This window comes from Lissotriton vulgaris, chromosome 3_1, assembly GCF_964263255.1.
Source record: "Lissotriton vulgaris chromosome 3_1, aLisVul1.2, whole genome shotgun sequence".
NCBI lineage: Eukaryota > Metazoa > Chordata > Amphibia > Caudata > Salamandridae > Lissotriton > Lissotriton vulgaris.
The window spans coordinates 1554126208-1554153147 of record NC_141689.1 but is presented as its reverse complement, the minus strand read 5'-3'; the positions used below and the strand labels follow the sequence as shown (position 1 = coordinate 1554153147).

The following is a 26940-nucleotide window of genomic DNA, read 5'->3' as shown; positions in this document are numbered from 1 at the left end:
GACATCCATTGCAAGACTAGTCACACTTTCCAGGCAAGTGGGAAAAGCGGAAGGAAGCAGAAGGCTCCCCTCCAACCTTTTCCAGTGGTCAGTACCCCCTTTTAACGGGTGGGTATTGACATTGTTGGGCCCCTGGACCCCAAGACAGCCCTGGGCAACAGGTTTATCCTGGTCTTGGTGGACCATGCCACACGGTACCCGGAAGCCATCCCTCTCCGAACAGTGACGGCCCCCGTGGTGGGACGGGCACTGATAGGTGTTTTCTCCCAGATGGGGTTCCCCAGAGAGGTGGTGTCAGACCGGGGAACCAACTTCATTTCGAACTATATGAAGTCTCTGTGGAAGGAGTGTGGGGTAACCTACAAGTTCACCACTCCTTACCACCCTCAAGGAAATGGGCTGGTTGAGAGATTCAACCGGACCCTTAAAGGCATGATCCTGGGTCTTGAAGAACCAATGAGGCGGAAATGGGACGTCCTCTTGCCATGCCTGTTGTTTGCTTACCGAGAGGTGCCGCAGAACTCTCTAGGGTTCAGCCCCTTTGAGCTCTTGTACGGTCACCCGGTAAGAGGGCCTTTGAGTCAGGTCAAAGAAGGCTGGGAGCAATCTCCCAGGAAACCTCCCCAGGATGTATACAGCTACATGCTGGCCTTTCGGAACCAGACTCGGCGCTTCAGAGAACTTGCTCAGGCAAATCTGGAGGCCAGCCAGGAGGAGATGAAGCGTTGGTACGACCGGAATGCCACTCTGGTAGAGCTTCAGCCTGGTCAGGAAGTGTGGGTCATGTCCCCTGTGGAACCTTGTGCGCTCAAGGACAGGTGGACTGGACCGTTTAAGGTTGTGGAGAAGAAGAGCGATGTCACCTACTTGGTGGACTTGAAATCTCCCAGGAACCCCTTGCGGGTCCTGCATGTCAACCGGTTGAAGCCCCACTTAGAAAGGTCCGAAGTGGGCATGCTCCTAGCTACAGATGCTGGAATGGAGGAGGAGAGTGAGCCTCTTCCTGACCTCCTGTGTGCTAAAGAGCAAGACGGGTCAGTGTATGGTGTGGTCCTCTCTGACACACTGACCCTTGAGCAGAAACAGGATTGTCGCCACCTGTTGGGACAATTCCCGGATCTGTTTTCCTTGGTTCCGGGTGTCACTCATTGGTGCGTCCATGACGTTGACACCGGAGACAGCCCTCCTGTGAAGCACAAGGCTTACAGGGTGACTGACAAGGTTCGAGCATACATTAAGGAGGAGGTCTCCAAAATGTTTGCGTTAGGGGTGGTTGAGTCCTCTAGCAGTCATTGGGCCAGCCCAGTGGTCTTGGTCCCGAAGGCTGCAGCGCCTGGTGCTTCACCGGAACTCCGGTTCTGTGTGGATTACCGAGGACTCAATTCGGTCACGAAGACTGACGCGCACCCCATCCCCAGAGCTGATGAGCTCATAGATCGGTTGGGGGCTGCCCGGTACCTTAGTACGTTTGATTTGACGTCTGGGTACTGGCAGATCGCCTTGGCTGATGGGGCAAAGGAGAGGTCAGCATTCTCCACACCAGATGGGCTATACCAGTTCCAGGTGATGCCCTTTGGGATGAAGAATGCCCCTGCCACCTTCCAGAGGTTGGTCAACCAGGTCTTGGCTGGACTGGAGGATTTCAGTGCCGCCTACCTGGACGACATCGCAGTGTTCAGCTCCAGCTGGGGGGAACACTTGCGCCACCTCCAGGAAGTGTTGTTGGCCCTGCGCAGAGCAGGCCTCACAATCAAAGCCAGTAAGTGCCAGATTGGGCAGGGTTCTGTGGTGTACTTGGGGCACCAAGTAGGGAGCGGCAAGGTTGCCCCCCTGCAACCCAAGATTGATACCATCCTGGCTTGGGCGCCGCCCAAAACCCAAACTCAGGTGAGAGCCTTCTTAGGACTCACGGGTTACTACAGGAGGTTTGTCAAGGATTACAGTAACATTGTGCACCCCTTGACTTCGCTGACTTCCAGGAAGCAGCCACGAAACGTGATCTGGACTGATGCCTGTCAAACGGCCTTCGACACCCTGAAAACTGCAATGTGCACAGCACCTATACTCCAGGCACCCGACTTCTCGAAAGAATTTATTGTCCAGACGGACGCTTCAGAGCATGGCGTGGGGGCTGTTCTAGCTCAGGTGAATGAAGAGGGCCGAGACTTGCCTGTAGCCTTCATCAGTAGGAGGTTACTTCCCAGGGAAACGAGGTGGAGTGCGATAGAGAGAGAAGCATTTGCTGTGGTCTGGGCGCTGAAGAAGCTAAGACCCTACCTGTTTGGGACTCACTTCCGGGTTCAGACAGACCACAGGCCCCTCAGATGGTTGATGCAGATGAGGGGTGAGAATCCGAAACTGCTGAGGTGGTCCATTTCCCTACAGGGGATGGACTTTACGGTGGAACACCGCCCTGGTACAGATCACGCCAATGCTGATGGTCTGTCCAGATTTTTCCGCCTTAGTGAAGAGGACTCCCTAGGTTAAGGGTAGTTCTCCCCACATTTCAGCTGGAGAGGACACGTGTTAGACCTGACATCATTGGCTTGAGTCTCTCCTCCATTTTTTCTGTTTGCCTCCACTGTTTTACGACGTTTTTGCTGGTATATGCTTTGGGCGCTGTGCCACTGCTGATCAGTGCCACAACGCAAGTGCTCCCTATGTTAAATTGATGTATCTATTGTATCCATGTTTGGCTTATTTGGTTTACTGTCAGTCCCTAGTCTAGTGCACCCGGAGTGCCGGGGCTTGTAAATACAAATGCCGCTCGTGGGCTCGCAGCACGTGTTGTGCCACCCACAGGAGCGGCCTCGTAAAAGAATGTCTACGGTTCGGCCATTGCGAGACCCACGTGCAGCCTAGTGCTGTCACACAGGCTGCGCAAGTATACCTACTTGCCAGCCCCTCAAACCTTCCCTTGACTTCATGTTAGTCACCCCTATGGTAGGCCCACGGGCAGGGTGCATTGTAAGTATAAGGTAGGACATGCCTGACCAAGTTGGCATGTCCTAAATAGTGAATTACCGCCATCTTCGTTCTTCACTATTGCGAGGTACCCTGCTCTCCATTAGTTAGAATGGGCCGCCGGGATTATTAATGCTATGATCCTAGCTGGCTCGGGGAGCAGGGTGCAATGTCGAGTTTGGTATCCCTGAACTCGGGGTTTATTACGCATCCGTTGGTGTGGATGGTTTTTGGACTCTGGGTTTGAAAATAGCACTTTTAGAAAGTGTCTATTTTCTTGTCTAACCATACCTGGTTTCTGCTGGTCTTACGTGTGTGTGACAGGAGCTGGGTGGCTCCACAGGTCTGGATGAGTCAGTGTGTGATGAGTGGGACATTTGCGTTGAGAGTAGGGGGAGAGTAGTTGTTGATAGCCTGCCCTGCCTAGTACAATGCTGGCTCCACCTCCTGCCAAGCGGCTGATGGTTCTGTGCCTGCCAAGGACGATCCTAGCCACCTCCTGCCAGGAGGCCGATAGCTCTGCTCCTGCCAGTGTCAATGCTGGCTCCACCTCCTGCTGGGCGTCTGAGAACCCAGCCCTGCGCAATGAATAGGCCAGGTGTTTCTGCCTGGCTCCACCCACAACAGACCCAGGATTTTGGGAAATTCCCCTGCATGGACAAAATTCCCCTGCATGGACAAAGGGATCAAAGCCAAAAAGGGGTATAAGAGAAGGACCCCTGAACCAAGAATTTAGGTCACTTCTGACAAGGAACCCTGTAACCAAGGACAGAACCCTGTAACCAAGGACAAGAGGCCTGCTGATCTGAGGACTTGCCTATCCCTTCTGCCAGTGTGCTGTTGGCTGGGGGGAATCCTGCAGTGCTTCTTTATTTTTGCCAAGGAACCAGGAGAGAGGAACTGTGTGTGTACTCTCACGCTTGCTAAGAAAATCTCCAAGGACTGGAAGAGTGCCAGTCTCCTGCTGAAGTCACAGGGCTAAAGGACTTCATCTGCTTAAAGTGCTATTTGCTGGAACCTGTGAATCCAGCACCTCTGAAAGAACCAGTAATCTCGACGCCGACGGACGTCGCCGGGCCCGATCGACGCCAGCAGCAACGCCAGTGAGTAGTGAGTACGGCTCCAGCTCCAAGGGACCTCGTGTCTGCACCGCTGCTGATCGCATCGCCTCGTGCCCTCTTGACGCCGTGAGCGCTGCTCACTCTGTGCAACCGCATCATCGACGACGACGCCTGCTGAGGCCTGATCGACACCGAAGACGCGACGCCGGATTGCTCGACGCCGCTGATCATCATGTGCTTCATTATCCAAAGGTACTGTGTTGTTGGGGGTCTGTGTGACTCCGGGCTCGACGTAGCGCTCCTCGCGGTCGACGCCGAACCTTTGGATTAACTTTGCCTCGACGTCGTGTAGCTCCTGTGTGAGTTACCCTGTTGCTAAGAACTGTGTTTCCAAGAAGAAGATTTGCTTTGATACTAAAGACTTTGTGCTAAAGAAGAAACTACCTTTGAACTAATTTTCCCCTTCCCAGCGTATTTATTAAGATTGTGTACATTTTTGTCGTTATTTGGTCTTGTGCTAAGCCTTATATAAAAATCCTTATTTTTATAATACTACTGTGTCGTGTCCATTTGTAGTGTATTCACTTGGTTATTGTATGTTGTCATAAATGCTTAACGCACAGCCTCTGAGATAAGCCTGTCTGCTCTGCCAAGCTACCAAGGGGGTGAGCAGGGGTTATCGAAGGGTGTGATCCCCTTGCCCTGACTAGAAAAGGTGTGTCCCTACTTGTCAGAAGTGTATACCTCTGCCAACTAGAGACAGCCGGTTCTAACACCAGTCTTAAGCCACATAATTAAAGGAGCCACTTTGATTGTGTCTGTTATAAAACCTGCCCCCAACTCCGAATGGATAGAGTAAGATGGCGTAGAATGGGGTACAGACAAGACTGATCTAAAAAATGTATTCTCTTTCACTTGAAGAGAGTCTGTTGGACCATAGCCCCATAGTGAACAGCCATAGGTGGCAGCAGACAGGCACTTAGATTTATAAATATTCATGAGGGCTGAGATTGGCCGTGCCCCCAATCTTCTGCTAAAGCCCATAATGGCCGACGATGTTCTTACAAGGGCGTTGTTTCTACTTTTTATTTGTGGACCCCAGCTTCCTTTTGTCCTCAAAAATGATCCCCAAGTATGAAAATGTGGACACTCTGCATAGTTCTTACTTACAACAATAAAAAGTTTTCACTCTCTTACACCGTGAGCCACCTCCCGTGATCATTATTTGTGATTTTTTAGAATTTATTTTAAGGTCTAGAGAATTCATGAATAGACCAAAGGTGTCTAATAACCGTTGGAGCCCGACCCCTGTACGTGACAAAAGCACAGCGTCATCCGCGTACAGGAGGACCGGTACACAGGTATATCAGGGGTCGCTTCCTTAGGCATAGATTTTTTAGATATAAATATATCAAGTCTGCAGAGCTGCAATATAAGTGACTGTTACTGGATTGATAGGACACCTAGATTTCCTTAAACATCTTCTAAAATGAAAAATTATGGATTGACCTCAACTCCTTGAATTGACAAAGATTGATGGTATAAGGTATTTTTGTCTTTAATTATGCTAATCGTATCATATGAAGACCAGAGTGATTAGTTTAACCAGGTTCTAATGAAGGTGCAGTCATTGCATGCTGGATCCTGGAGCTGTCAGAGGACTTGGGTGAATTTCCCTCCCAAGCAGCAAACACAGTTGCCATCTATCTGCACACCTCTTCTCCACTAGAAAATGTAACACACAATTCAGGTCCACTGATGGTAACCCCCTTGGCTATTATGAAATTCCACCAATCCACATCAGTTTCATGCAGCTTCTTTGAGTCCACCCACTACTACTTGTAGGAGTACAGCTTATCTTGTCCAGGTTGATCATCAAAATATTGTTACCTAATTATTGACTGACCAAAATATTGTATCCTATAATTATTTACAAACATATTAGTGTATTTCATGTAAGTTTTCTATTACTAGCGCCAGTTCGAAATGTTTGTAAATGATATTAAGATCAACATATTTTTATCAGACTATATTTATGCAATGAAATTCTGATACCATGCCAGACAAATTGTAGTAGGAATGGGTCGCACAATACATCTTCAAGTGAAACAGTCAAAATATTGCCATATAGTGATTGAGCAGATTTCATATGGAGTCAGGCATTATTTATTTTTGTGCTGCAGACAGATTGCATTTAAATTGCCATGCACATTTTGGTGCAAGTTAAAACATATGGCCCATGAAAAATATGAAAGTAAGGCCTAGTCAGTCTGAAAAGCTTGTGCTGAATTAACATGTGTTTTTGCAGTGTAGAGAAAAGTGGCCTTTTTAGCATTGAAGATTAATAGAATGTGTTTCTCTTTTCCCAGCTCATCCTTGTAATCTAAATTCACTCTTTCTGTCTTAAGAGACTTTGGCTTGTTGCATATATGAAATATATATATATATATATATATATATATATATATATATATATATATATATATATATATATATATATATATATATATATATATATATATATATATATATATATATATATATACTTCAGTTTATAACACCTCCTTTTATAATGTGTGTGAATTAACAAATGCACCAAACACTACACATGGGGCTAAATGTTTTTTTTGCATGAAAAGCTATCTAAAACATTAAAGCATGTTGCTGTGTGCGCTGTATTAACTGTGTGCGCTGTATTAACTGTGTGCGCTTTTAAAATTTACACTAAAGCATAAAAATGCTATGTTGTGTATTGCACATTTTTGCATGTTGTACGTAACCAATCATAAAAGCTGCTTTAAACTAATAGCTTGGCTAGGTAAACATTTATAAGGGGTATTAGTATGAGGGAGAGAAAGATAATGGGCTGATGTACATGAAATTAATATTCTCTTTTGTGTCTGTTTTGTTTTTGGGACTACCATTAAATGGCTGCCTGTAAATCCAGCAAGGCTGTGACTTGCATTAAAAAGAAGAGAGCATGTGTAAACTGTGTCACCTTGCCTCACGAACAGAAAGAGTCAAGGCCACTTTGAACTTTGAACATTCTTGTGATTGTGCCAATGTACCAGTTAGCTAAAGTATCCTTCTAGCCTGAGCTGTGGAAGGAAGGAAGAGGAAATGATAGAAAATGTTTTCCTAGCAAATGTTGCAAACTTATAAAATGTATTTACTCATTTATGCTTCTTTTGTTAAAACTGGTATAGTCAGGATTTTAGAATGAGCCAGGATAGTGAGATCTCACGCCATCATGGCTGACCAATCACGTACAAGTTTTACTGAAGATGCAACATTTTTGTGTCTGCCAAGAATTAGAGTATAAATATTGACCTCCTTGGAGGCGTGGTTGGCCTCTAGGCTCATTAGGCTTTAGGCTCCTAAGCTTTAGGGGAGGTGTGAGCTCTTGAGAGAAGGAACAGATTAGACCAGACATTCTATGGGTTAGGTACGAGAGCGTCACGGGTGCAGCCTTGGGCGTCCGAAGAGAGTCAGGTTGGGGGTTTCCTGTTCATTTGTTCTAAAGTCCTAGCAGGTCATATTTTGGCACCAGACCACATTCCTTTAAGGTCTGGTGAAGGAGGTGTGCTTTCAAGGAGCAGCTCCTATTAGACACACAGAGATGTTGAAGAGCAGCAACAGATAGAAAGGCTTTTTAGATTTAGATGCTAAGCCTTAAGTTTATGCTTTGACTAAATAATTAGGTCTGATTTTTTTTGTTTGTCTTATGCATTTATTTCTCTTAATGGGAGATTTTTGCAAACTATTTAATTATTGATTAGCCTTGCAAGACTATTTTTCTTAAAAACTCTTTAAGAGTTTTGACTGATATTTTGCGCCACATTTTCTTTCCTACATCTAGTGTTTATATGCAGACTTTAATATGTTCTCTATTGATGCTATTTTTCCTGTTTTTCAAATTCTGTAACCTGATTGATATTTTACTAATGAATAAAGGGTCACAGAAAAATTTACTTTTGTCTAGAAAATAAAACCCTTTAGAGTACTCAATAACTCTCTTCATTGGCTCAAATATTAATTGCATTTTTGACTGTTCATGAGTTATTTAAAATCTCCTGAAGGTAATACTTGGTGTGAAGGGCCCAACACCTTTTCAGCGGTAAAATAGAGGTAGCATGAGGGTTTTGCCTTGAGAAATTACCAGATGAAATTACATCTCTATCAATAGTATGGTTTAATTTGAAAAGCACTGTGCCTGGTCCCAGAAGCGTTTTCGGGGTAGATGGTATCTAGAGGCAGGTATGTGATCCCTTGGTTCCGTCTTTTCTACAAACTTCCACCACAATGTAATGTTAATCTTTTTTCACCTTACACCCCTACACATTACATTTAGTGAATGGTCTTGTCCCCTTTAGCAAAAGAATATGTGCTGTACCCCCCACCCGTGCCACCACGTCCAAAGTAAACTGCTAGGTAAGACCTAGCATACTTATAGCCTATAACCTGCTTATCAACTATGCCTTGACAGTCTTATGTGTAAGTATTTTTCAAGGAAATGTGAAATTATTTAGGGTTTGTGCTTTGTAGGACATGAACTGTCTTCGCATGGCAATACTGAAAGCAACTCATCATGACACACATTTTGATTGAATGAAGGCACTACACTATGTGCCCTACTGTCTTGTGAGATATTGTTTTCCTCCTTGTACTAATTAATTCACGAGTGGCTCAATTGAATTTTAAAACTATTCTCTACATGTTCGATTTAAAACTCAATTTGTATACCCCCTGTAAACACTTTGAAATAGGATATAATTATTTTCTCATGAAGCATCCACCTAACTGCTCAGATTTGATGTCATATTTCGTATACCTCTTATGAGGCCTTTCACACTGCAGTCTCAATGCAAGTGTTCCATGCCCCTTCATTTCTACTTGACTTTCCTATTATGTCTTCATCCATCCTCCCTTTCCGCTCTGCATTACTGCTCTCCCCATTACACCTGTATGACCATTTTGTATCCCCTTTAAAACAATTGGTCCATCTGACTTATGTTTATGTTTAGTTCCCAAAAGGCACGGCCACTTTAGTGAGTGCAAAGATGATATTGACATAATGTCTAAACTTTCAACCCAACAAGTAGAATTTAGTTTGATGCACCATTCTTGGAACTTTTATTACATGTGTACAGATGAAAGGGCTTCAATTTCGTGCACGCTCCCACTTGCAACTCTTGCTAACACCAAAGCTCCAACTGAGTAAAGGTCAAATCACCTAAAATAGAGTCATCGCATTGATAATAATATTAAAAATGATCTCCAAGAATACAAAAACTAAAAATCAAAAGTGTATAAAAACACATTTGTTACAGTCACCTAATGTAGAAGCACCCACAATGTGATTTATACAAAATCAACACTGTCCAACAGCACAACACCTTCCCTTCTAGCTTCAGTAATGTTTGACTCAATGATCCCCTTCTAAACACCACAGTTGATAGCCGATGTAGTCTGAACAAGTAGAAATGTACCTGTGCCTTTGCTTGGTTTGATGTATATCTATTCAGATGTTTTGGAGACATTAGTATTCAAAAATATGTTCTGGTTGGGCAGGAAAATGCTGTCATTTTAGAAATATCTGACTGGAACTGGTAATTCGTGGATCCCTTGAGGAGTCCCACTGATCCAGACCAAAAAATAAAGACACCCAATTGGACTAAGGAGATTGTTCTCCAACTGTGTATTTCAGGTATGCAAATGCACCAGTACTTTCTAATTGTCTGGCTGTCACATAAATATTTATTTTGCTGATGCCCTTACTCAACATGGTGCACTGAGCTCCTTGTTGGCGACAATGAAAAGATAAAACACATAACAGGGCAGAGTGAATCGGCACTGACCCTGATGCCCATGTCCTTTAGGTAAGGAGGTCCAAAGGACCCTCCTGGTAATGCAGAAATATCCCCAAAAATATTTTCAGCACTGGATTTACGATTCTCATGATGAACTAATGAAACATGTTAAAAACATGAAGAAGTTTTCAGTACACTGCTGCTGTGGTTGACCAATCATCAAATGGGGGGTTGGCTTCATGCGATGGGGTAGGAGCCAAGCGTGGCTGCAGTCCGGGCTCTGTGGCTGACCTCACTGCACATTGCAGAAGGCAGTGCACAGTGGGTGTTAGTCATCTGCGGATATTTTGCGCCCAACCCAATTGTGGAAGTGAAAGTCCATGCAGATTGGGGAATGGCTGCCTGTGGAGTATTGGCTGAAGGGTCAGAGCAAAGGCTTTGCACTGCAAGTCTTCACTGTCATAAAGAGTTAGGTGCAGGCCTAGTCCTCCACCCAACTCTGCTTCACATGACTGAAGGCTATGCACAGCAGAGGTTGACAGTCTATGAGGTTTGGGCACAGAGCCAGGCTCTGCGGCCAACCATACTGTGTACAGCCAAATGCCCTGTGCAGTGACTCTTGAAAGCCCAAAGCTAATGCACTTGCCAAATGCCAGTTGAAGTGAGGGTTGGCCACCTGTGAAGGGTTAGACTCAGACACTGAACTGGCTGAATGCTGGGTCCTTCGGCCAATCCCCTGCTGCACACTGCCGCAGGCCATGCGCAGTGGAGGTTGGCCAATGATGGAGGGTTGACTCTAGGGAACTCTTGGATATGGTGTATGAGACAAAAACCAAAAATACTTTTAGGTTTAATGATGTGTACTAGTTTAATAGTACGCTGATTCTTAATATACTCATGGCTGCTTTGAGCTAGTTAGTATTCCATCTTTTGCAGCTGATAGGTTAAGTTACCATATTATGCACCCTTGAGCTGGAACTGAAATTCAATGTAGGTGTTCTGCTATTGTGTTTTTCACTGCCTTTCCGCAATCCTACAATGTGTGACATGCGCAAATCAATGTACGTTGACCCGCTTGGACATTTGTCGACTTTGACTTGCACTGATTTTGCCTCCTTTGTTATTCTTTGCATGTGTGCATCGGAGGGAGTGTATGGTGAGGATGTAGGTATCTTTTTGTCCTGTGACTGTGTACAGTGATTTTGACATTTTTAAAAAAAATACTGTTTGTGTGTTTCTACTTTGATGTTGTGTTTTTACAGTTGTAGTTTCATTCATGGGTGAAGTGGTCATGACTTTGCGACAATTACTTTATACACAGTGCTAGGTGAGTGGCTTTGTAATTTGATAAAATATTTCGAGGCATGTCTTTGTCGGTCCGACTAGGCTTTTAATTGTGGTTTTAGGAACTTCAGAAAGACTTGTGTTTCATCAATTGCATAGGCCTACATTTGTCCTTGAGTTGTTTGGGAAAGTTTGCTGAAGCGACTTTCTGATGAGTTGTTCTTCTGTTTCATAACTTTGCTCATTCACACCCTACAGTCCAGATGTAATAGGATTTTGCATTGGGTTTGCACCACTTTGTGGCACATCTACAACACAAAATCCATGCTGGGAATTAACAAACCACGCAAATCAAAACTTGTGTGAATTTTAATGATATGTTATCCCAAAAAGTAAGTGACCCGCAGTTCATAGAATTGCCTTGCTTTAACATGCATTGAGGAGGTGTTACGCTGGTGGAGCATGGGTGTTCCCATGCATCCACCATTGTATTCTGATGCAAACCCATATTCACTAAAGTGAGTAAAAATGGGCTTGTGTTAAAAAAGTACACAATATCTATATTTCTCCTTGTTACTCCCTCTTTGCATGTGTCTTGCATTCTGCAGGACACATACAAAGAGGAATACACCTCTAAGAATAGTTTTTGTGCAGAAAGATACTCCTTCCTGCACAAAACTATTCAGACTACAAAATAGGCACCATTGCACTGTGGATTAAGGGTGCCTGCATTGGTGCTAGGCAGCCAGAAGCGTGCCAGTGGTATGAGTGTCCTGCTGTATCTTGTGGAGTGGTGTGGTGCAGAGGCCAGGGCAGCTGCTTTCAAAGCACAGGGTTCACCGTTTGATTCCCTGGCTCTGGTGTCTGCTCAGCACCATGTGACTCTGGGCAATAGCTCACTTACAGGCACATGCATCAATATTGCTTTTTGCGATTCCTTAATTGCGAAAAATAAGGAATCTCAATTAAGGAATTGCAAAATGCAATGCATCAAGAAATCGCTAAATAAATTGCGATTTCTTAATATTCCTTAATTGCGACTCGCAAATTGTGAGTCGCAATTAAGGAATACCTCCCCAATCATTCCTTTGGGCCTGAGGCCCATAGGAATGAATGGGAAGACATTTTCAATTTGCGATTAGCTAAGGGCATGTGTGTGCACATCATGAAACTTTGAAAAATGCACAAAAGTGCATTTTTCAAAGTTTTCGCAAATAACCATGAGATTCAACCTCATGGTAATTTGCTCCCCCTAATTGCGAAATCGCAATTTTTAAAGTTTCATGCATTGCATTTAAGGAATCGCAAAATGCGATTCCTTAAATGCAACCGCAATTTGAGAATTCGCAAATATTTGCGAATTCTCAAATTGTGAGGGCCTTCACCCTTCATGCATTCCAAAAGCAGATTTTGCGATCGCTAACGGACGATTTTTGCGATTCGCACCATTTGCGATCGCAAAATCCTTTGATGCATGTGCCTGTTAATCTCCATGACGGCCCCCAGTGCCTTGAGACCTGTAAGGGTGAGTAGTTTGCACTTTACAAATACAGATTTTTTATTTACATATATGTCTTAGTAGATATTACAGATTTCTGCTTTCTGGGTTTTACGCAATGCAAAACAGCAACTTCTCTTGCTGCATTGACTTGTGGCAAAGTATGCTTATTCTGGCTCTACATTTACATCACAAATCACTCAAGGCCCTACAGGCAAGTAGCCTTTTAGAAACATCATTCACTATAACCATCCAATTCTTTTTTTTGTGTTCAAGGGCATATGCTAAACGTTGGTGGGCAAACTGAAGTATGATTGATTTCCCCTTTAAACTATAAGTGTATTCAAAAGTGCATACATACAGAAAGCTCATTTTCTAGGTTACAATTCTTAATGGAGCTCAGGGCCTTTTTGAACAACAGAACATCCTGTAATTTTACATTGAAGAGAATAGTGGAGATTCCGGAAATCCCTCCACTTGACCACTAAGTGGTTTTATTGCTGTGATGTTAAAAAATAACATGATTACTACTTCATAAGCACAGACTCTTAACCTGACATGGAATACATAGAATAAGAGCACTCAGAACATTAACAATCTGACTTTCCTGAAGTGGTCCCAGGAATAACACTGCATTCTAGCCATCAGAGCTACTTCGAGTGTCTTCAATTTATCATGATGACCTTTCTGTTCCTTTATTTGACTGGTAATGTATGTATCACAACTGAACTACATTTCTAATAGAAGTACATTTTCAATGAATTTCTAGTGCATATATTTTGATCTCATATCGACAGTATTGAACCTTGATGCATTTCTTTGCTCTCAGTCCTTTTCATACAAAAAGATCAAGATAAGTAGATGCACATGTTCGGTGTAAACATATTGTAGAACGAGTAGCATCGGCCCTTATTTATTTTTTTCTTTTATTTATATGCAATTTTCAAAAACCCATGCGTACAGGCGCGCACAAGATGCAAGTGTGTCAGAGCGCTTTAAAGGATCAAGATAATATTACATATAGTTAAAGAGCAGGACAATAGTCCCTCTGCATACAGCCGGTGCCCATAGTACGCATTAAAGGTGAAGGTAATATAGATTCTAGATACATGTGCCTGAGGTCTTCATTCTGAGTGGCTCATGATTTCCAAGTCAACAACTGTGAATTACAAGTAACTTGTCAAAAGCAAAACTCACAATTGTCCCCAAGCCATTTCAACTCCTAAAGGGAGAAACATGTCTGGGTGACAAAAGGCCCAGTAATGAGATAAAAATTCGGGAATGTACAAAATTGCTGCTGTTATTCCTCTCTCAATGTAGAGAGCCCATTGATGTTGGTACTCCTGGAGCAGGTGAAATAATGCAAGAATCCCATAATGGTCAAAAAGAGGGCCCAAGAAGAATGTGATCCAAGCTTCAAACCTCTGTCAAATGACCCCTTTGGTACTGTTCCAAAAGACATGTGGTTCTTTGAAGGGGTAAGAGAAAGTGTAAAAGCTTTTTATAGGAGTTGCTCTATCCAATCTCTGCTTCCTGGTCCATGGTAAGACTGAGTGCACAATTAAAAAAATATATATCGGGAGTCTCTGACCCCTGCACACAAAGATTTGGTTTTGACATACTCTTGTAGTACTCCTGGAATTAATGAGCAAACCAGGAGTACATGTGGCCTACTCCTGGAATTCTTGAGTAAGCCGATATTTGTACAAGAGTAAGTCATGCCTACTTATACACCAGTCTGTGTGAATTAGGACCTCTAGCTGGTTATTCTTTTTGATGACAACACACTCACCTTAAGGGCCTTTATACGGCATTGATGAAAGTGTTGATGAATTTCCTAATTGCTCATTTGGAAGTGAACCTGTTTACCCACTACCTTTTTACCTGCTTTTTATTGTGAGATTTTGTGCAACAATGTGCTGCACAGTGGCATGGCTAGGTTGGCAAAGACCCGAGTGGTGGGAAAGTAGATGGGTCAAGTCACTAGGATGACATCTCAGTCTGTCAGTTTCCCTGACACTTTTCAAGATTTTTTAACGAAGCCTCATCTTCTAAGTTAAAACTCACTACTACTCTGTTAGACTTGGCCCTTTTTGCAGGGTCATTCCTGAACGTTTTGCCTTCCTCCTAGTCTTTTTTTCTGACATGAGGTTGGTGGTTTTAGGACTCTGGGCAATTTATCATTGCTCTCCAGTGTAAGTTCAAGTTCAAGTTCAAGAATTTATATAGCGCACTACTCACCCAGAGGGTCTCAAGGCGCTTGGGGGAGGGGGGGGGTTCATTAAATATCGAATAGCCAGGTTTTGAGTTCTTTCCTGAAAGAGATGTGGTTCTGTGTAAGGCGGAGGTGAGTGGGGAGCGAGTTCCAGGTATTGGCCGCTAAGTAGGAGAAGGATCTACTTCCCATGGTGGATCTTTGGATATGCGGAACAGCGGCGAGGGCTTGATTGGAGGATCTCAGTTGGCGGGTGGGTGTGTAGAAGGATAGTCGAGTGTTGAGGCATTCGGGACCTAGTTTGTAGAGGGCCTTGTGTGCGTGGGTGTGGAGATGGAATGTTATTCTCTTGTTGACGGGAAGCCAGTGGAGGTCTTTCAGGTGGCCGGTAATGTGATCTTGGCTAGGGATGTCTAAAATGAGTCTCGCTGATGCGTTCTGGATGCGTTGGAGTTTTTTTTGTAGTTTGGCTGTGATACCGGCGTAGAGGGTGTTTCCGTAATCTAGTCGACTTGTGACCAGTGCATGGGTGACAGTCTTTCTTGTCTCGGAGGGGATCCAGCGGAAGATTTTTTTGAGCATACGGAGTACGTTGAAGCAGGATGATGAGACGGCGTTGACTTGTCTGGTCATCGAGAGTGCGGAGTCTAGGATGAAGCCAAGGTTACGTGCGTGGTCTGTGGGTATGGGTGCTATGCCCAGAGCCGAAGGCCACCATGAGTCGTCCCAGGCGGAGGGGGATGATCCTGGGATGAGCACTTCCGTTTTGTCTGAGTTAAATTTTAGGCGGCTGTTTTTCATCCATACGGCTACTTCTTTCATGCCTTCGTGAAGATTGGTTTTGGCGGTGATAGGGTCTTTGGTGAGGGAAAGGATCAGCTGGGTGTCGTCAGCGTAAGAGATGATGTTAAGGTTGTGTTGACGCGCGATGGATGCGAGTGAACTCATGTAAACGTTGAAGTGGGTGGGACTGAGTGAAGATCCTTGTGGTACGCCGCAGATGACTTCCGTGGCCTCTGATTTGAATGGGGGAAGTCGGACTCTTTGAGTTCTCCCAGCTAGGAACGAGATGATCCTGTCCAAGGCTTTTCCTTGTATGCCGATGTTGTTGAGGCGTTGTATGAGGGTGCTGTGACAGACAGTGTCGAAGGCAGCGGAGAGGTCGAGTAGAATGAGGGCCACTGTTTCTCCATTGTCCAGTAGTGTTCAGATGTCATCTGTAGCTGCAATGAGGGCGGTTTCGGTGCTGTGTTTGGCTCGAAAGCCTGACTGTGAGGGATCGAGGGAATTGTTGGATTCAAGGAAGGCAGCGAGCTGGCTATTGACGGCTTTCTCTATGACTTTGGCAGGGAATGGGAGGAGGGATATGGGGCGATAGTTTTTAAGTTCAGAGGGGTCTGCTGTGGGTTTCTTCAGGAGGGCGCTGACTTCGGCGTGTTTCCAGCTTTCTGGGAAGGTAAAAGGGCATGTGCTCTCTATGGTAAAACATGGTAAGATTGGGCTACACCTGTTTGTCGTATTTAATTTTGCCTATGAGTCCTTTGTAAAGTGGTGTATAAGATACCCAGGGCCAGTAAATTAAATTCTACTGGTGGGCTTGCAGCACTGCTTGCACCACCCACCAAAGTAGCCTTTCAAACCAGTCTCAGGCCTCTGCCATTGCAGGGCCTGCGCACGCAGTTTACTGCCGCTGTGACATGGCACATAAAGTGGGTGCCACATCTGTGACTCACCTTTTACTACATATCAGCCACCCCTAACGTAGGCCCTAGCTAGCCCTATGGGCAGGGAGCAATGTAGGTAAAAGGTAGGACATGTGCCTTAACTGTATGGCATGTCCTGGTAGTGACAAACTGCCATTTTAGTTTCTCACTACTGTGAGGCTGCCCTCTCATAGGAATAAATTGGGGATTCCCTTATAAGTGTTTCTGTGATAATTCCTGATCTAGGAGAAGTAGCCTGATCAAGTTTGGTATGTTTGGAATAGGGGTAATAAATGCTGTATAATGGTGTGTGCAGAATTATTATCACTATTGTAGAAATGCCACTTTTAGAAGTTGGCGTTTCTGTGCTACATGTCTTTGTGCCTGCCTATTGTTTATTGCATTTCTGGCTCCGACAGAGACTGGGAAGGTGTGGTGGCTCCAGAGGGGGTGGGTGAGTCAGCGGTAGGCTAAATGGGCCTGATCTGCATTTGGAGTGGAGGGAGGAGTACCCCTGACCCTGAATAGGTCTGTGCCTGCCTTGTACAATGCTGGCTCTGCCCCCCTGTTGTGTGTCTGGGCCAGGGCCTCCACTAACAAAAGGGTTGGCGTGCACTTGAAAAGAAATGTGTAAGTGTCCACCAGGATGAACAAAGACAAGTGTGGTATAAATATTGGGGCTGTGACCCCATTTCTGCGTGCTTTTTGTGCTTACTTGGTCTGCTGCAGGAGGAACCGCCATCTGGGACAAAGCTCCTACAGGCTGGGGGAGGCAGGAGGGACTGCCCCTATGTTTCGGGTCCTGACGTGCTGGCCTGCCTGCTATTCTTGTGTGGGTATCCCAGTGCGCTGAAGAATGGGACACTTTGAGCATCTCTGCCGTGAGTCCGGCAGCAACATGATCCAAGCGCAGCATTTTGGGTCCTGGGATATGGCTCTAGAACTAGGGGGGAGGAGGGTGCTGCAGGTTGCCACTCCTCATGGTGCCTCTAGAGCAGGAGCATACGTGCGCTTCCCCTGCTGGTTTCTGAAGCCGGAGGAGGGGGCTCTTGCGGCGGACCTGACGCGAGCGCCGAATCCAGAAGACAGGCAAAGATTGCCTGGTTGTGAGCGGGGCTCTCTGGAAAACGAGGAGAGCCCAGTGGAAGTCAGGCAGAGTTGCGGCCTGTTGGTGGGCGGGGCTCCCGAGACATCTAGGCGAGGCCAGCGTGTCTGCCAAAACTGAAAGAGACTCAGTAAAGACACCACGGTGGGCGACAGTGCTGCGGGAAGCTGAGGTGAGACAAGCCCTAACGGGGGCTGTGAACAATTCTCGCACTAAGAGCAGAGGTGGGGCAAGGATGGTACCACACAGTGGCGGCTGGTCCATTTGGGGTGCTGGGGCAGCACCCCACTATGCATCATCGACAACGAAAAGAAACTGCTCACTGCAATTCGGGCATGTAAACAGACGAATTGACATCTTTGACAGTTTGTCTGTTTACATTTCCAACAAGGGGTGGTGAGAGACAGAGTCTCTGAATTAAACAGAATACTCTCACCCAGTCAAGAGATCAGGGCTAGATCCAACACCGTTTTTTAGCTCACTGCACCATCCCAGTTTCAGAACCTGGCTGTATGCAAATTAGTCTGTTCCTGTCCCAGTGCATGATGGGAACAGGGCAAACTAAACTACAAAAGCCAATTCTTACACTGGGAAGGAAACAAGCTACCGGGGACCGGTTTCTGGCATTTCAGCCTCTTCGGCCCGGCTTGCTTGAATCCTGATGGTGCAATGAGCAAGGGACTCACATCTGAGTATACCCTTCCACGCTTAGGGTGGACAAAAATATTTACAACAAGGGGTGGTGAGGAACAGAGTCTCTGAATTAAACAGAATACTCTCACCCAGTCAAGAGATCAGGGCTAGATCCAACACCGTTTTTTAGCTCACTGCACCATCCCAGTTTCAGAACCTGGCTGTATGCAAATTAGTCTGTTCCTGTCCCAGTGCATGATGGGAACAGGGCAAACCAAACTACAAAAGCCAATTCTTACACTGGGAAGGAAACAAGCTACCGGGGACCGGTTTCTGGCATTTCAGCTTCTTCGGCCCGGCTTGCTTGAATCCTGATGGTGCAATGAGCAAGGGACTCACATCTGAGTATACCCTTCCACGCTTAGGGTGGACAAAAATATTTACAACAAGGGGTGGTGAGGGACAGAGTCTCTGAATTAAACAGAATACTCTCACCCAGTCAAGAGATCAGGGCTAGATCCAACACCGTTTTTTAGCTCACTGCACCATCCCAGTTTCAGAACCTGGCTGTATGCAAATTAGTCTGTTCCTGTCCCAGTGCATGATGGGAACAGGGCAAACCAAACTACAAAAGCCAATTCTTACACTGGGAAGGAAACAAGCTACCGGTAGCTTGTCTCCTTTCTGGTAAAGAATTGGCTTGGTAGTTTAGTCTGCCCTGTTCCCATGATGCACTGGGCCAGGGACAGACTGATTTGCATATAGCCAGGTTCTGAGCTGGGATGGGGCAGTGAGATAAATAACGGTGATGGATCAAGCCCTGATCTTTGGACTGGGTAAGAGTGGTCTGCTCAATTCAGACACTCTGTTCATCACCACCCCCTTTTGTAAATCGATTTTGGCCACTATAAGTGTGGCAGGGTATACTCAGACATGAGTCCCTTTCTCACTGCTCCATCAGGATTCAAGCAAGCCGGGCCGAAGACGGCTGAAATGCCAGAAACCGGTCCCCGGTAGCTTGTCTCCTTTCTGGTAAAGAATTGGCTTGGTAGTTTAGTCTGCCCTGTTCCCATGATGCACTGGGCCAGGGACAGACTGATTTGCACATAGCCAGGTTCTGAGCTGGGATGGGGCAGTGAGATAAATAACGGTGATGGATCAAGCCCTGATCTTTGGACTGGGTAAGAGTGGTCTGCTCAATTCAGACACTCTGTTCATCACCACCCCCTTTTGTAAATCGTGTTTACATTTCCGGCCTGTTCTTCTCTCAGGTGAAGTGCGCATGTCAAAGCACAGCGCATGCAGGCAGGTGAGAGCAGGAGTACGGTAGATGGGCTGCGCATGTACGAGAAGGGCGCTCTTAACCTTCAGCTCTCCACTCCATTCACAATACATTAGGTATACTGCGCATGCCTAGTGTAATGCAGGCGTCGGAAGATAGGGTCCTGCTCGGGCGGTGACGAGTTTTACACACAGTCGCCACATGCCCTATCAAATGCCAGGGATACAGACGAGTAGCAGCCCCCAGTCTTCTGATTTGGCAATGCATTTCCTGTTTAGCGGAAGTTTGACCAAGAGTGCAAAAGAGGGGGCAAAGTTAGTTTTCAGCCTGGCCCCTTCTCCCTCTGTGCCTGCGATCCCGGTGACTTTATTTGGCACACACAGCGTTTCTTCGCCAGCGCTGGTGAACCCCTTGCTTGCTGTTGTATTTGGGGTCATGCGGAGGATGTTCAGCGGCGCCCGCGGCATGTCCTTACAGAGAGGGCCGGCAATCAGTACTTCAACCAGTACTTCATTCTGCAGAGAAGAAAGGGGCATGGCAAGGGCAGACAGAGTCAGCGGGCTGACTGGTAAGATGAAGAGATTCCGAACCGCCTTGATATAACCTAGGCTCAAAACAAATATTGTTAATAAAAAAATATGCACTCTGTGTATGTATGTGCAGTGAATGCATGAATGCAGCTATGTGAATGCATGACAGCCACGAGCCATAGACTTACTGAGAGCTGTGTTTCGGCGTACATTGCCTAGCACAAAGTAAATAGACTTGTCAATTCCGCCTCTGCTTTCTCCAATGTAGGAAACTGCTGTTCGACCACCCGCTGTCTTCAATAGAGTATACCCCAGTGTGCACATATATGCATACACACGCATACATATTTCTCAACCTCTCTCGCTCTTGCGCACAGTAAAAGCAACGTATTCATGCTTATGTAAATGCGACTCCTTTCTGTAGTTCAGCCCACCGATGAAATAAGGCCCCGATAATTATTCTTTTTGCGTTACCCAGCGCCTTCCTCAGAACCATGCGGGGGTATAACACAAAGCATGCTGCACAATTTGTGGAGGAAAAGAAGGCCTCTCTATTTAAAACACCAAATACGTGTGAAAACACCGTTTTATTTTAATGATGCTATTGTTCAAACCATTCAAAATGAGTGCAAATTCGAAACATTTTGAAGCAGGGCTTCTATATGTGCATTTTTTTCAAGTTCTTCCCTTCCATGACACCCCCACTTCATGAACACGCATGCACACTCAGCACAGCGACGATTCTGCACCCCAGCACTGCAATTTTTCTCATCTTTACACTGGCATTGTTCATAATGTAGCGCCAGCTGTTTGAGCTTTTCCCGGGTCCTTCAGCCTGTGCACTTATTACCATGGTAAGAAGGTTTTGAGGGCCGCGTTGGGCCAGTGCTCCTGCGATGTAGGAAAAAAAAATTAATAAGAAAAATCTAAAAATAAAAGTGCTTGAAGGCATCCACTGCCGGACAGGCACGCCACTAAATAGACAACTTTCCAGCTCACTGCAGCTGAACCAGGGCCGCGTATCGACACACGGAACTTCCGAGCACTTCAGGGTAACCAGCAGAGCTTTTAGCAGAGCAGAGTTATCCGTTTGTATAGATGCATATGTGAGAGAGCCTGTCTGAGAGTTTGTGTGTATCAATGTGTGTCTGAACGTGGCTTTTATGTGTGTGCGGTGCATTTTTTCATGTGACAGTATATTTATGTGTGCCTTAGGGTGTATGTATGTTTTAGCGTGTGTAATTGGATGTGTCTTTGTATGGGGCTGTGAGTCTGTGTATTAATCTACTTGTTTCTGTTTCCATTATGTACTGGGGTATTTTTCAAAAGCCTTGCATGCTCAACCTCTTGTGGATTTAATGTCAACTGATTTATGAGTTCCTGCCTGCAAAAGCTGGAGTGGGCAGTGAATGCACTGTTGCTAACAGGCGATGAAATTCAGTCCAGTGTGCGGCTACCAATTGACACAAAACACTATGAAAGGATAATCCACACACACGGGCCAACATCACCTTCATCTTCCAAGTGATTGACTCCCCCCTCATTCTTAAATCGCGTCCCCTACACATTCTACCACCCTGATGCCCAGAAATTCTGCATTTTGATGTTGCCAGTTAGGTTCACGATTTATAAAATACCAACACAACCTTTATGCAAATTCATTATTGGTTTATGTTGACCACCTGCTGGGTGTTACCTATACACATCTTCCAAGAGCGAATAACTGAGAGTTCTGAACAGCAATGGCAGAGTGTGTTGTCCTTTCTCTGTTTGCATGAGGTCTGCTCTTCATGGAATCGAAGAATGTTGTGACACTCAAGAAATGTGGCATCCGACCATGAAAGATCAGACAAAGACCATGCTCGGACCGTTGCATCCACAATATAATCAAGTTAACAGTGCTTTCCAGAGTTATTAACTTTTCTACTTGACATGGCTGCTTTCGTTACTCTCGGAGGCTGAACAGCTCCTATGGAGCAGGGTCAAGACTGATTAGCATATGTAGTAGAATTAGAGGGAATGGGATGACCACAAGACCACTTAAAGAAATGATTGCCACCTCTAATAGTGTAATATTTTCCTTTTCTGCATTTGTTACAACCTGAAGAAGTGCACATAATTTTTGAACAGAGTGGTTGCGTAGAACCCAACCTCCTTTTCTGCTTTTCACAACCTCAGGGTTTAAGGTGAGGGCACTGACACTATTTTATTTTTACAAAGTAGTTAAGGGCTATGACTATGTATGTGGTTTTTCACAATTGCTTTATTCCCTTCTTGCTTTCTCAAATTTGCTTTAAAATGCACCATTTGCCCACTCATTTTTCAAAATTTTCTCAGCGGAGAATCCTCCCCCGAACACCTCTTATGCCGGTCGGATACTCTCCCTACCTCACTCGCCACACTGCACTGAGCCACACCTTTTACGGCTCACCACTTTCTAAGGTCACCAGCCGCCACTGGTACCACAAGTTGGAGGGCCGCTCCCACCGGGACTTACAGACGGAAGACTCAGGAGAGGTCTTCCTGCCGACACCAGCAAAGCAGCAGCCACCCACGGCACGAAAGCCCCAACGGGGGTAAGCGGGCTCCCATCAGTAGCAGGAGGCATGACAAGGTCCCAGCATGTGGGGAGGGTCGAGCGAAACCTCCCCGCCAACTTGGGCAAACTTTGTGGTGGGCCGACGCTTTCAATCCTTGATCACAGGGAAGACTGGTCTCTCTGCATTTGCCCACTATTTGGTGTTCCCCCCCTTCGGTCGATGGAACCGCCTAGGGGGAGGCGGGCACCTAGGTGTCTGGAGGGCACCAGGCACACAGTGATTGAGAGGCTAAAGCATAGTGGGAGTGTAGAGTCAGAGCGGGACACATAGGGTGCATGGTGGGTGTTATATTGACATACTGTTTAACGCCCATGTAATCCTGTCAATAGTTACTGTTCAGCCAAATGCCTGAGGTGGTGACCATATAAATCATATTGTGCAGTTCTATCCCACAGGAGAGGGCATGATGTGTTTACTATTGTTCCCTGTGGCAGATGTTAGGTATAATGTGCTATGCTTAGTGCCCATGTGTGTAGCAGTTATTGTGGAACGCTGCTTCTGTTGATTATGTTTGGCATAACCTGCTATACTGAGAAGTGCTATGATGGTCATGCCTCATGATTGATGCCTAATGTGTGGTGCTAAGAGCACCTTTAAGAGCAGATACTGGATGTGTTTAATCCACACTACTTGTGTGATTCTAATGGTGATGACAGTGGCTTGATTGGCCCTGTAATGTATATAATCCCCTGTAAAGTAATACCTAGTGCCAGTGGCACAGTGTATATATGTGATTATGCTCTAATGTGTTTTGTGCGTAATACAAAAGCTATTTTTTAATATAACCTTGTATGGAGTTTTTTTGTGGTGTGCCTAGTGTGTCACTGCTGTGCGAATGTGTTGAGCAAACGCTTTACACATTGCCTCTGGGATAAGCCTGACTACTCTGCCAAGCTACCAATGGGGTGAGCAGGGGTTATCTTCGGTGTGTAACTCCCTTGCCCTGTCTAGATTGGTGGTTTCTGCCTGGCCTAGGCGCTTGCCCTAGCCAACCAGTAATCCCATTTCTAACATACTCTCACACACAGAGTATTATATTTCCTCTTCCTGCTCTGCATTTCTGCAAGTCAAAGGCATAACCCTAAAAAGCAATTACCAAAGCCAGTAGGATTGGCCCTTGTTAAGTGTATGCACACAAAGATATATAGAGGCACCCCACACTCACAATGCTGCCCTCACATAGGGACATCCCTCATGCTGCATTCACAGAGCATACGACTGACTGCATATGACACAGGTACAATCTTCAACCTATGGACCACTTACCTTGCACTCCAAATAGAATATTACTCCAGCATTAGCGCAAGCACAGGGAGAAATTCAGAGCGGTGCCTTGTTGTTGTAAATATGGTGCAGCCTCGCGTTTCTAAAGTAACGGACCGTGGCATTAGCCTTCTTGGCTTAACGCCATGCTTCGCCACTTTAGTAGATAATATGCCCCAGAGTGTGTTGCTATGTTTTTGCTCAAATAGTATTATCTATTAGCATTTTGTAATCTTTATAAAACAGTTATTAAATACATTGAAGGTTGGCACAGAGACTTTCAATTATCAAATATTCACTGTGATCAAATGAATGATTTTCCTGTATCTTTTTAACTGCAAAGTATATTGAAAAATGAATTAAATATGATGTCATTGGCTTTTAGCAGACTTACTAGGTATGAGGGAAAGCCACAAGAGATGCAGGTATCATGGATTGATATTAAAAGTGTGTTCCTTCACTGAGAAGACATACAACCCTCAGCTGTTACATTTTTGTCTAAGCCTAGTAAACAATTTCCAATCCTGTTAATTCCTAGGGCCGTAGTACACATGTGCCGTAGGAGGGCAACAGTGCGCGCACCCACTTCGTGCGCCCCAAGGGAACTTTGATATTGCAGAAGGGTCCACAGATGACTCTTTAATACTGATAGCACCAGAGCTATCATGTAGCATATTAGGGACACGGATGCAGATGCAAAAAATGCCCTTAAGAGGCTCACTAAAATTGTGTAACAAAAAGGTGGTACACTTTCTGTGCACCTCCTAAAAGCAGCCCTCTGGAGGGTAGAAAGTGGGTCCCAATGACTCCCAGATATCTCCCTGCAGGCAGCTGCTTTCACTTGCTGCATCTGCGTAAAAGGGGACCTCTCTCCCCTTTTCAAAGTGCAGGAGGCATGTCGCCTGCATTGTGAAACATGGAGCGACTTGCAGACAGATGCTACGTATTTCACTTGAATGTGCTTCTCTGAGGACAGCACTAGTTCACAGCTGCCCTGGGGACAGTACTTTCTTTGTAATATGACACTCTGTCCCTGTTTGCTCCCAGTACACATTTTGGAAAAGGTGCGTCATGACGCAAACAGGGAAAGTGCGCCATATGGATAATACGTCCAAGGGTCTCTGTCAGTCAATAGTTTAAGGTAAGCAAATCGAGCAATGAACAACTTTTTTTCATGAGTGCAGCAATAGTCTACAATAGTTTCAGCAGAGGAGTAAAAGATTGGAAAGGAATGAGTCAAAAAAGGAAATCTAGCATACCCTGTAGGATGGGTTTGGGTGTTAAGAACTGATGTAAACCATTTCCAGATTTTATTATAAATAACATTCATTGTTAGAAGCGGTTCAGCAGGATTCTATGGTCAGTTGTGTCAAGAGATCAGGAAGATCAGTTTACAAGTATTTCAGATCCACAAGAAAAAATTAAGAATAGTGTACCAAATGTGTGCCAGGTTGTTTTTACAGAATTCGCTGCAATCATTTTGATCAGGCCTAACCCAAAGCTGAAACGATATTTCCTGTTGCTTCTCAATACTTACTAGGGTGCAAATTGACTACCTGACAATCAGGGCAGGTTGTTTAAAAAGCAGCTTAGATTACATTCAAGAGTGACAGATATTAATAATGATTACATTATGAGTTATTAACTGAATATTAACTACAGTAGTTCTTGGCCACCATAGGTCAATTACCTATCAACAAGTTCTGTGTCTGTGATTACGCATATTTCAACCAAAAGTGTTAAACATTTTTTCTGTAGGCAACGCACAAATCTGAGAACTATTTATCTTTACTTAATAATCCATTTTATTGTTTATCAAATTGGCCTGGTTCATAGATACAAAGTTCTCATACAGATGGTTTATTCAGTTTAGACAGAATTTCTAAAAACTAAAATCGAAGTTAAACATGTGATATGAGATATGAGGCAATTCATACTTTTCCAGCAGGAGTAATTTAAAGAGACAATTACATCTACTTGTGCTGAACACGTATGCCCGTCATGCACATCATGCAAACGAGCCCACCGTGATCTTTCATATGCCCTTTGTCAGAGGCTTACCACACAAAAGCGATATGAGAAGAGGATATTTCTGTGACTAAGTTTTAATAGGCAGAATGGTGCAAATACAGTATTCACAACACTTTTTAGATAAAAATAACTTACATTCATTGAGAAACTGTTCGCAATCCACTTTCGCTCAGTTCAAAATAGAAATAAGTGAAAATAATAAGTACTGACCAATTGCTGCTAATGATCAATATTACTTTAGTTGCTGTGGAAACACTGGAATTTGTCCATCCTTGTGTAAGCCATCCTCTTGAACAAACCTTCGCAATTACTGAAACTTTGGACAACAAATGGCATCTGGCATCCTGCCTGTTGGCTGGGAAGCTGTTTTTTTAAAATCCTGAGGTGCTCCTGTCTTCTAGTATGTGGAAGCTGTTGACCAGCTGGAGACTTCCCAGTTAAATGCTGACACGTTGGGAAGACTTTGGGGCATATTCACAAGTCCTGTGCACCGTAACATCACTTCTTTTAATGTTCTGGTGGTGCACAGGGTTTAGCCATATCTACAAGGCCATGGTAAGCCATCCTGCGTGGCTTTTCAAGGCCTCGTTGACATAGTGTAAGGCAACGCAGGTCAAGTTGCTCCATTGCCTCCCACTTGCTCAGGGAGGCACACCATGGGTGTTTCCACATAACACCCATGGCATCTGACACATTCACAGATTTGCAACATGCTTAAACCTGGATTGAGTCGAAAGCCTGCACCTCCCCAGGGGTGGTGTAACGGTTGTATTGTGCATGAAGGTATAACACAACCTGATTTCAACTCAGGTACCCATGCACCATGGTGCAAGGGTACCTATGTTGATGCTAGGCAGCCATTTGTGAGTCAGCTAAGTGAAAGAGGATACTGTATCTCATAGAAATGGCACATTTCTACCCTTTTCTTTAGCCCTAGGCCAGCGCATCAGGAAGGCTTGCT

General features: G+C 45.0%; 1 protein-coding gene across 1 annotated transcript in view; it reads right to left on the bottom strand.

The window, feature by feature from the left end:
- Positions 1-26940, bottom strand: part of TACR3 (tachykinin receptor 3) — a 1258290-nt gene that overhangs the window by 911770 nt on the left and 319580 nt on the right. The gene's annotated exons all lie outside the window — the stretch shown is intronic.